Source organism: Myxocyprinus asiaticus, chromosome 19, assembly GCF_019703515.2.
Source record: "Myxocyprinus asiaticus isolate MX2 ecotype Aquarium Trade chromosome 19, UBuf_Myxa_2, whole genome shotgun sequence".
Taxonomy (NCBI): domain Eukaryota; kingdom Metazoa; phylum Chordata; class Actinopteri; order Cypriniformes; family Catostomidae; genus Myxocyprinus; species Myxocyprinus asiaticus.
In genome coordinates this window covers 44,298,295-44,310,684 of record NC_059362.1, presented here as the reverse complement: position 1 = coordinate 44,310,684, position 12,390 = coordinate 44,298,295, and positions in this window count along the sequence as shown.

Below are 12,390 nucleotides of genomic sequence, written 5' to 3'. Positions count from 1 at the left end.
TTCTATGCTACACATGTTTTCAGTTGTCTTGTTTATAGCACTAGATTTTTTGCAGTTCAACCACAATGAAAAATAATCATTTTAGGAAATCAGTAAACCTATTGAGGCACTTGTATTTTGCCCTGAAGGTTTTGGCCATAAAAATGAATTACTTCACATTACATACATTAACGGCTGGATACATTTTGTGCAGAACACCACAGATTACGTACTGTATCTGTCAACAATTCTCTAAAATGACAATTATAAAAAATAGAAAGAAAAAAAAAAACAGACAGTAAAGTTCTTTAAAATTAGTATACCTGCCCTATTGTCTCTGTGGCGTAATACATTTACACCGGTGTCTTTTGCATTAGCTGTAAAAAAAAAAAAAAAAAAAAAAAAAATGGGTTCACATTCAAGAGAAAAGAGTTCACACTAAAACACTTGCTATGGTTTTGTGACTCTTTAAATGTCTGGTTATTATGACATTGTTTAAGTGGACGATTAATTGCAAATTTCGTAAAATCTTAAATGCACATCAAAGAACCACCACAGTAAATCTACAAAAGTACTCTTTTTATGCATGAGGTCCAGCATTACACCACAAAAATTCTCTGCATTCATGTGAATCGCTGTTTTATGGTTTATTCCATGATTCCCTCTTCATTCTGTTCTGTGACGTGAGGCTGCTCGGACAATAAAATTGTCATGCCTCGAAGTGATTTTTACAACCTTCCTTTTATATATCCATTAACAGCTGCACGGTGTGGAAAATTACAGACTTGTTAAGGGGGTGTTTCATTTTTAAATTTGATTTTAGGGCTCAAGGTTCCATTTTATACAGCTCTGGGATACGTTACTATGGCCAGTCAACAGTTTAAATGAATGCATTCTTAAAGGTGATGTGCATCATTTTTTTCAATTATAAAACACTTTCTCCTTTCCCAGCTTAATTTGGATAGACAACTATAAGTAAACCATTTGTAAGTTGATTCCCCTGAGAGGTGTAAACACTGTGACTGTTTGTTTGAGCAGCCCGACCAACCCGACATACACAGACTCAACCAACAGTTTCAGATTGAGCGGGACTACCTGTTTGTTCAACAAATGTTGTAATTTTTTTGACATTGCAAACAAGTTCTCCTTTCCCAGCTTAATTCATATAGACAACTATCAGTAAACCATTTGAAGGCTTCCCAACAAATGGTTTCCCTGCTTGCGATGTTCTATAGATCTATAAATAAATGTTTATGGGTGGTTGCTAGGTCAGTGTTATGCGGTTGCCAGGGTTTTCTGAGTGGATTTTTAGCACAATGCTGTGCAGTTGCAGTTGTTGTAGGTCAGGGATGTCAAGGGGTTAAATTGGGATTTTTAAGGGGTGGGGAACCCTAAAAACAAATGTAATTCATTGCATTACTACAGAACAGGACAAAGTTTGCAGATTCTGATTATTGTAATGCATCAGACCAACACTGCTCAAAGATCTTTGACGTCAAAGATAAAGCAAAAATTGAATCACAACCCAAGGGCAGTGAAATTAACAGAAGCTCTTACCCAGTATGTTATTTCAAATAAAATTGCATACAGTACATATAGCCTATATATAAAATAAGTTAATACAGCAATGCGCCTCTGATTCCTAATTTTTTACTGCATCTGGCCCCCAATAGAAAAAGTTTGGACACCCCTGTTCTACATGGTGGCTAGGGCATTGCTATGCAGCTGTCAAGGTCTTCTGAGTGGGTTTTTAGCCCATTAGCCACGTTTTCATTATCGGGCCAAATGAGGGCGTATTAGTGCATGCCAGGGGCAGTTGTGTTCCCTCTGTCACTTCCGGGGCTTCATTGTGTCTCCTCGGGGCTTTCTCGGGCTGATTACCCTTGGGTCAAACAAGGCCAACTTGGGAGTGAGTGGGTCAGTGTCAAATGCGGAGTTTCGCCGAACTTGCCAGGTTGTGTACCAGAGCACAATAGTACAGGTTCGGGAAAAATAAAAAAATTGAGGGTACAAATCCGTTAAAATGCACAATGGACAAAACGGTGCACAAAAAAAGAACTTTCCATGGTTCGAGATCACGGACGGTCTGCTAGGTCATCATCCCGCTGTTAGTGGAGAGACCACTCAGGATACCATGGCAGTTACAGTAGGTGAGTTGTCAATGCTAACTTATCTTGCTAGCTAGCTAATGTTTATAAATGATATAAACTCGATATTCTACATATCTAGATAATGATACCTCAGTAAATGTTTCATTAAATATTAGTTTTCAGATGAACACGTTATGACTGGTAACGTTTAAAAAACGTTTTAGAGTCAGACATGAATAAAAGTAATATCTTTGCTTCAGAAAGTGATTCAATCACCACTCTGATCGATTCTGTGAGTCGAGTTCATTCAGTCAGACTGATTCAAACCAATAAACCTTGAGTTGGTGAGTCGTTTAAGGGTGTGTTCACACTTTGCAGGTTTGGATCGATTAAAATGAACTCTGGTGCGATTGCTCTGTTAGTGCGGTTCATTTGAACAAGTGTGAATGCTGCCATCCGAACCTTGGTAACAAGCGGACCGAGACCCCCTGAATAGTGGGTCTCAGTCCGCTTCCAAACGAACTCTGGTGCGGTTTGACTGATATATGAACGCAGCATGGACCAAAGACGTCTAAATGGACCAATATTAGGAAGTAATTTGCCTTTACTGACCTCAAGCATACCTGGTTCTTCTCATCATCGTAGCTATGTTGCCCATTATAGTTGAGTACAGGTGTCGGAAACGCTGTCAGCCGTCCTTGCAGCATATCTTCGTTTGTGCAACGGAGGAATTCCTGGCGCTGTTTTGACTCCTTTACTAATTTTTTTTAGCTCTTTATTTGTTCTCAGCTGGTAAAAATACCACCATATATTTATACATAAATCCAATGAGCGCATTTAACCCAGCAGCCAGCATTGTTTTGGATGTTTGGCAAGTTCCGTTGCAAAATTTGTCATAAAAGCTGTCCAATCAGGTTGTGACCTTATCGTTATGCCTTTTGTTTTGTATCTTTAGGTTTGGTGTTAAAAATGCCAGTGTGAATGCTAAGCGAACCAGGACTAAATGTATCATTTTTGGTCCGGACCAAGAGAACCAAGAGAACTGAACTACAAGTGTGAACACACCCTTAAATGACTAATTCTAAGAACAGGTTTCATAGAGTCATTTTGGATGATTCATACAAAGTACTGGTTCATTAAAGTCATTTGTTTGTGAATCGGAAAATACTAGTCATGTGTTGAATGTTTGTTTTTGATTGCAGTCAGCGAACACAATGCAATAGAAACGTGTTGATTTTGGTGTTATTTTGGCAGAACACACTTTCTTTTTTTTATCTTATTATATTCAATTTAAACTGCAAGCTTACATTTAGAAATGTAATTTCTTTTGTCGTTGCACTGGTGATTCAGTAGTCCTATGTGCTTACTTGGGCATTGTAGGGGTGTTCTTGGGGCATTACAATTGGTTACTGGCCCATGTCCAAAGAGTCCACCTCCAAGTCTCTATGATACTCTGGTCTGTAGATAGGCTCGGGTCCCTCCTTCAATGTAAATCCATGAGATTTTTTTCATACATTTTATCGTCTGCTAGGTGAAAAGTGTTTGACAAGCTCCACAAAAGGCAGGTATCATTCATGTCCTGTACAGTGCCAAAGTTAAATACTTAGGGTCAGGGGGTATGTTCAAATGCTTAAACTTAAGAATGAGCAATAGTAATAGTGATGCTTGACTTAGCAAACACAGCTAATAATGCCAAATACTTCACTCACAAAGGTATCAAAGAAGTCCAAGTTCTCCTTTACAAATCCAGACAGAAAAAGCGCTTGGAGTTGGAGCAACAGGAAATTGCTTACATATGACAGAAATATCAGGGAGGTGCGTCCACACACCACAGAACAATGCATATTAGCCAGAACCACTCTGCATTAGAAACAGATTGAGGAATAGCCACTGGGTAGAGTTTTGTTACGATTGTTTGTAAATGGGTGATGGGCTGTGGTATGTGTTGCAAGAGATAGATAGAGACAGAGATTTGCTGTTGAAATCAGTCTGTGCTTACTGGGCACACATGAGTTTCCTGGTGAAATGTCCAAAAAGTGGTGCCAAAAACGTGTTGCATTTTTAGTTGTAAATGATATAATACAGTTAACAGGAATGCATATTTTATTAACTCAGTCCTTTAACCCCAACCCTAACCCTAACCGTCAGTGGAGTAAATTTTAGAGCGAAAATGCAACCTCCAAGTCGCGCTCATCATTGTTTATGTGAACGCGATTCCTTCCTGGTTCCCATGAGACCAAAACACATGTCTCGGAGATTGCTCGCACAATGCACATTGGGAATGCATAGAGGGAAATGTGTTCACGGTCAAGGCTCTGGGTTACTGATCAGAAGGTTGGGGGTTCAAGCCCCAGCACCGCCAAGATGCCACTGTTGGGCCCTTGAGCAAGGCCCTTGACCCTATCTGCTCCAGGGGCGCCGTATCATGGCTGACCCTGCACTCTGACCCCAGCTTAGCTGGGCAATGAGAAAAAAAGAATTTCACTGTATATGTGCAAATGTGTGATAAATAAATATAATTATAAAAATCGTGTGATCGTGTTGGTTTGGCAGAATGTTAGCCTCAGTGATAATTCACTTTCATAGCTTGGAAAAAAGATTAAATGAAAGTCAATAGTGACTATGGTGGCTATATTATTTAGTATGTTCTCTATTTTTGTTTTTATAAACTTAAATTTAATGTGCATTTATCAGTTCAAGTTCAATGCTGTCACACCAATTAATTGAGTTTATCCATTCAAAACCTCATTTATTTTTGCACTAGAAAAAAAAATATGGCTCTGAATAAATTACATCACTGAATAGTTATTTTAAATAATTTCCCCCTTTAGTAGCTCAACTGGTAAAACAGCACTAGCAATGCCAAGGTTATGGGTTTGGGTTTGATTCCCTGATTAACATACTGATTAAATGTACACCTTGAATTCATGAAGTATACCCTAGTCTTAAGCAGCTTTGGATGAAAGCTAGTGACGGGGAGTCGACTCCAAAAGAGTCAACTCCTCGGCTCTGACTCGTCCTAGAATCGGAGTCAACTCTAATACAGGAATCGATTCTTTTGTTTGACTCCGTAACTTTTTCGAACAGGACGTTGTGATTGGCTCAAATCAATGAATTATCTTTTTTCTAAAAAACAAACATCCTCTACAAATAACTGCTGGTTAGTGGGACACTCATTCATCATGTGTGATTGAGTGAGAGACAATGTGTGTGCATGCAAAAGAGAGAGAGTATTTGTCAGTATTACATCATTTGTTTTTCCATTGGCATGGAAGCTATGTAGAGTCAGCTTATCCCATCCCACTAACAGTTAGGGTTATGATTTGTTTAGGAGAAACTGACCAGGAGTTACAGAAAACCTTCAAATTATGGAGCAGCAATCGGATGAAGTAAGCAGTGGATTGAGCAAGCTACAGTATATAGGAGTGAAACTAAATGATGATTTTTATAATCCCATTGATTTTCTGCCCATGCCTGACAAGCAATTTTGGTGGGTGAAAACATGTCACTTGGGAAGGCACTGCCCACTAATGGCCACCCCTGGAGATGGCCCTGAATTTTGACACAATCCTCAATTGAGGAGTCGATTCCAACGACTCCAACGGCTGGAGTCGGGAATCGGAGTCGACTCAAAAAAACTCGAAATGGAACACCCCTAATGAACGTATCTACCAAACCTAATGCAGGCACTGCAAAAAGTCATTTTCTAACTGAGTATTTTTGCCTTTTCTTTTCAGTAAACTATCTAAACATTTTTTAAAACAAGATACATTTACTTGAGAAGCAAAATGACATAAGATAAAATTTTAGTAATGTTTATGCTTATAACAATAAAAAAATAAATTAAAAAAGACAAACTTGATTCAAAGAGAAAACAACTTTATTTTTCTTACCGCATTGGCAATTTTTTCTTCTAGTTTTAAGCATATACCCTACCAATTTTTTTTAGATTTCTCTGAAAACGTTTTTTTTGCTTCTCAAGTATTTGATTCTTGTTTAAAGAATGTTTAGATGTTTTAACTGAAAAACAAGACAAAAATACTAAGAATATATATATATTTATTTTTTGCAATGAGAATGTAAATGTAAGTTGCTTACATGTACAGTAGTTAGCTACTTTGTGTTAGCTAGTTACACTACATGCTACTATGTTTTCAAATGAGACGCTTGACGGTAGTTTTACTAAAAATTATGAGTAGCTTGTGTCTTGGCTTGTACAGTTTCAAAGCAGTTTCCCAAACACTGCAGAGGGCTTTGCATTTTCAAGATCTGCCAATCAGACAGATTGGAGTTAGTGTGTTATGACAGCTGACCTGCATACATTCCCCTTCTGTCAGGGAATAATGCGTTCAGCAGCCGACCAATGATGGAAGTTGGTGAACAACTACTAATAGAAAGCTCATCTACTGACCTGCCATCATTACGATGAAAAATATCACTCAATTCTGAAAAGAAAACATTGAGTAAATAGATATCCACGAGGCACGAATATGTTCTGATAGGAAAAATATAATGAGCGTACAAGCAAAACACTAGAGCTCTCAATCAAAACTTGACTGATTAAACCTTGGGCGCTCATACACCGATCAGCCACAACATTAAAATCACCTGCCTAATATTGTGTAGGTCCCCCTTGTGCCACCAAAACAGCTCTGACCCATCGAGGCATGAACTCCACAAGACCTCTGAAGGTGTCCTGTGGTATCTGGCACCAAGACGTTAGCAGCAGGTCCTTTAAGTCCTGTAAGATGCGAGGTGGGGCCTCCATGGATCAGACTTGTTGGTCCAGCACATCCCATAGATGCTCAATCGAACTGAGATCTGGGGAATTTGGAGGCCAAGTAAACACCTTGAACTCTTTGCCATGTTCCTCAAACCATTCCTGAACAATTTTTGCAGTATGGCAGGGTACCTTATCCTGCTGAAAGAGGCCACTGCCATCAGGGAACACCGTTGCCAATGCAATTAATTTTTGATTAATTGTGCAGCACTAATTCAGCCCAACATGATGCAGTCATGTGACAAAAAATTGTATGCATACCTGTGTTGAAATGTTTATCACTGCATAGGGTTTCTGTTATTCTACTATTACAAAACAGTAGGCACTAAACCCATTCCCAACATAGTCATAGTGGCTCTGTTCCAATCAAGTGAGCTACTTTCCTATATGCCTACATAGAAAGCATCCTACTGTAACTAGGGCTCTTCACATGAAGCACAATGGAGACTTGACTCACTCAACTGACTCCAAAAGAGGATGTCGTTAACATGTTGCCAAGCTAAAAACATGATGAATAGGTGACTTAAGTGTGCATATGATGCTTTGGAAGCCAGTACTACAAAACTGATCATGAAAAAAAAATCCCTACCCAGTAGTATTTAACTGCCACAGCTATGTGAACCAATTGCAACAACAAAGATTTTACAAACAACAAACAACATAATTCAAAGACTCAGTAAGAAAGCATGATCACTCAAAGAAAACAAATTGAACCTAACCTACATTTGTTACTCTATCCCATAATACTTCAGAGCATCAAACATTAAGAGAACAAAGAATAACTTGGAGAGTGTCACTTTTCAGCCAGAATTCCATTTCTTCCCATTACGGGAATCTCCAGGCATTTGCATATCCCACAAAGCACACTGATGAACTGAAACGCATCCATCCAAAATAGTTTTTCCATGTGCAACACAACGTTTCATACTAGCTGAGATGTAATTCCTCAAAGTTCTCCACTATCTGTTATTTTTTCCAATAACTCCCTTTTCCATAAGAAATTATGGGGCGCTACCCAGAAGACCTACAAATTACAACAACCTTGGGTTATACTTAAACTATCTAATGTATAAAACAGACTTTATATTAATTTTTGCTCTCGTTTTGTATGTTTTGATAAATTAATTCATGTAGAAGGAAAAATTCTGTGTAATCTTTTGTTTTCTCTTCTGAAAGAAAGGGATCTACTGTTTTATTAGAGATACTAAACCGTGTGGAATATTATTATTATTATTATAAGGATCACGTTTGACAGCTACATTTAATACCTACAGGTTTGTGTCTCTGTTTAAATCACATCTCTGCTGAAATGTTAAGCACAGCTGAGTGAATGGTCTCATGACAAGTCATAATAATAGTACAAGATGGTGAAATCATACGAGTTGACTCATACAACAACATAAGACTTTTACCTGCAAAGGGATGTCACGGTCCTGTCTCTCTGTCAGTCTGGGTTTTGGACTGACAGGGCCATGGCATTATCCGCCCATGTCTGTCTTCGTGTGAGCGTGCAGTCCCCGTTTTATTCCCGGCCGCGCGCTCTTCCATCTGTTGTGTTTCATGTCTGGAGTATGGTGTCTGGGTCCTGACTTCCTGTCTAGTTCGGTTCCGGTCTGTGTCAAGACACAGACATTCATACTCCTTGACTGTCTGTTATTGACGTGGGTGCATCGCGCTTGCGGCATCTTGGATGCATGCACTCGCGTCAGTAATCTATGTTGGTCTTTGTATCTGATGCCCCAGCCTGGATAACCCTTTGTCCCTTTCAGGGTTGTTTATGTTTTCCCCCTCGTGGGAGTTTGTTTTGTAAATAAATTATTTTTGGTTTATTACTCTGCGTTTGGGACCTCATCTCTGCAACAACCATAGCAAGAGTTACATGAATGAAATAAATGAACCAATGAGGTTGTAACGATTTTTCCTAAATTTAACCTCTAAACCTAAACCTAACCATAAAGTTTAAGCCCTAATCCTAAACCCAACCATGATAACCCTAACCTAACCATTTTGAACGAGCATTCTTAAGATTTTTAATTTAAAGGTGCTATATGTAATATTTTTACTGGTACTAAATCATAAAGTGACCATAATATGTCATTAGAGAATTAAGAAACATGCTAAGTTGAAATACTGCCTTCTCCGATAACAATGCTACAGCCAGTATATTCTACTTTGAAGTTTCCATTCCGGGCCGGAAAATCTGTTTATGTTTTGGCCGGTGTGATCCCACTCACCAATAGTATTTCGACACCGCCGGGTTGCCAGATTTGAACAAGTTTGCAGGCAAACAACACTGCGTGCTGCAGCCATGGAAGCCAGCAAACTAACTGGATCAGAGAGAACAGATTTCACCCGACCTAAAAAGCCTTGCCATTCTTCTAAATACCACCATGACCAGAGGCGTAGTAAAACAAGCATACATATTGGAGATGCCTTTGGAATATGGAGACAGCTTAAAGCCCAGAAATCCTTTAAAACGGATGCTGAGTTGGCTAATTTGCGTCAACATTGTAGCAACCCGTATGAGCTTCGAGTCTGGGGCGGGGCAGACAACTCTCCAATACTTTGAATTTAAACTGCAGTACCCATTTCAAATGCTTGTTGTCACTCTTACATATAGCACCTTTAAGTTCAATATTTATTAAAGAGATCATCTGAAAAGTCCACAAACTGTGCTAAAACGTCACTGGTGTACAAGTGTTCAATACATCTGCCTTGCATGTTCTGTCTTAAAGATTTATTAAAAAATCCAAAACCTAAACCATGATTTAACAGGAAAAGTTTGTTCTTGTTTGAAATTAATGATAAACAAGCCTACTTGTTTCACGCATGCTCTCACTCACAGACGAAGGGATGAGTTAGGGGCTCTTCACACCGAACGTGTTTTTGTGTGTGTCTGCTCTGTTTTTCCATTGTTTTCTTATGTAAACACATGCTGGATGTATGTCTTTGACTGCTGACCGTGTAAAGTTAAAAATAACGCATGTCGAGACACCTGTGTTCTGTTTCATTTGTTGCACTGCCTCTAGTTTTGTTTTTAGCCCAGGAGTCACAGAGATTCAATGTTCTGAACAGGTTCAGGCTGCAAAGTGGGGACTGCTACATTGTTTCACACATGATTCCAGATGGTTCTGCAACAAGCAAAGTTTCGGCGCTTGACAAACGGTAAGCCAATGTTTTTTTCCCCTACTGCTCTAGTATGTTGAGGGGCCGCCGTAACTTGTTTGTGTATGTTTACTGTTACTATACTGTTATGAATGTTGTCTATGATGGTTGCCTAAAATATTGTCTGTTGCAACAATACTTGCTTGGAGTAGAAATTATAAAGAGTGAGTGATTTCGGGTTGGGTTTGGGCTTAAAATCTGACAGTACCATTCGGGTCGGGTCACACAGTCTAGGGTACGGTTCGGGGTTCATTTTAAGGCCCGTGCAGACCCATTTACATGGGTAAATCATGATAGTAACAGTGATATACCACCCTTGCAACTGGAAGAATTTTTCTGTGAAATTAATAGATTAATAGAAATGCTGTAAAATACTTTCTTCTATCCCAGCCTGATATGAGTTTTTTCTCAAACTGTAAACACTGTGTCTCTGTGGCACTATAAATATTCCTCTATTTGTTTTGTTTTAGACCCACCCCAACAACATTACACAACGAATGGCATGAGTTGGGGGCGGGACTATTTCTTTTTTTGACCAATGGCAGACGAGTGGCATATTCAGAAAGCTGTTTTTAAAACATTTATATTTGCAATTCCATTCGGTGGTGCTAGTGTTATATACTTCAGCAGAAAATACATACTTCAGCTTTAACATGCACAGGGTCGTTTCAAGGCATAGACGAACTAAGCAGTCCCCTGGTTTTGGTGTTAAATATGACATGTTCTTGAACAGACTGATCTCACTGTGAATTCAATAACAGTAGGTTGAAAGTTCTGCTGCTGAAATCGGTCCGTGCTTACCAAACTTCATATCACTACCCCCCAGTGGATGAAGCTGGAAGTGTTATTGAACTTATGGGCCCCAAAGCCCCATTTTCCGGCTGAAATGTCCACAGAGGGACACCAAAAGTGATGTTTTTAGTTGTCAATGATGTAATACAGTCAACAGGAATGCATATTTTATTAACCATACGCCCTAACCCAAACCCCAACATTAAACCTAACTGGCAGTGGAGTAAAAATGTAATCTTAGAGGGAAAATGCAACCTCCATATCGTGCTCATCATTGATTATTATATATGGTTATATAGCCGCATCAGTGGCTGCAGCGCTGCATGTTTCTCGCTGTCTGACTCACAACCTCTTCATGAGAGTTATTGAGTTTCCAGACTCAGTTGATCCGGGGTGAAATGTGGTAGTGGAAACATATTCCCCCTTTCCTGACGAGTCTGTTAGAATGTTCTAGTCAGAGAGAGAGACTAAAGAAAAGAAAGAAATTATTTTATGTGGGGAAATCATTGTGCAGTCTCACCTTTCGAGAGAGTTTGCTTTATACAACCAGCATGACATCTAGTGGTGACACACACTTCTGTGTTTAACATACATGCAGTCTGGGACTCTGGGTCTGTATGCACAGCTGGTTTGTCGCTATGATGGAAAAGACCACTTCATAGCTAATTTTGTCAGCAATACTTTTGCAGTGGCAACAGTAAAAGTTGTGCATGACAGGAGAATTGAATTAAATAAATAACATTTATTGAATACCGAAGTGTCGAAATAAAAATTGTGCTATGTATAGAAGCAGTAGAATTGCCACACAAGGTCATGAAACAACTTTCATCTTTCCAGCCAACGCCGAAAATAATGGTCTGAGGAACATCTGGAGGTGCTCAAAGCGAACATGTCCATAATGAATTCCCTCCATCAGATCAGCTCATCTCTAATCGTTATTTCAGATGTTCAGCGGTTCTCCTCCTCTTTATTGTTAATCTGAATGCTTCAAAAACAACTTGTCGACATCCTTGTGATCGAGAATTGATTTTTGAGGGAAACAGGCCAACAAATTCCACTTTTTGTTTAAAGACTATACATTATTCACATTTAGCAACATTTTAAGGGTCTTTTTTTTTAATGTATCTCCCTAAATTTCCTTTTCTGTGACTTGATGAATTAAAATGAAAGTATGTGTAAGGCCAGAGTGCCCAATTACAATGTTCTGCCCTAAAACTGTGATGTGAACATGGCCTATATTTAAAGGAATATTCCAGAATCAACATAAGCTCAGTCGAGAGCATTTCTGGCATAATGTTTATTACCACAAAAATATTTCAACTCTTCCCTACTTTAAAAAAAAAGCAGAAATCGAGGTTACAGTGAGGCACGTACAATGGAAGTGAATGAGACTAAGTTTTGGAGGGTTTTAATGCAGAAATGTGATGCTTATAATTTAATAAAAGCACTTACTTTAATTCTTCTGTTAAAACTGTATTATTTGAGATTTAAAGTTGTCTAAATCAATATTTTACGGTTGTTTTAGGGATTGCGATTATGTCGTGGCAACAGAGTTGTAAAATTGGATATAACTTTACACAGAAA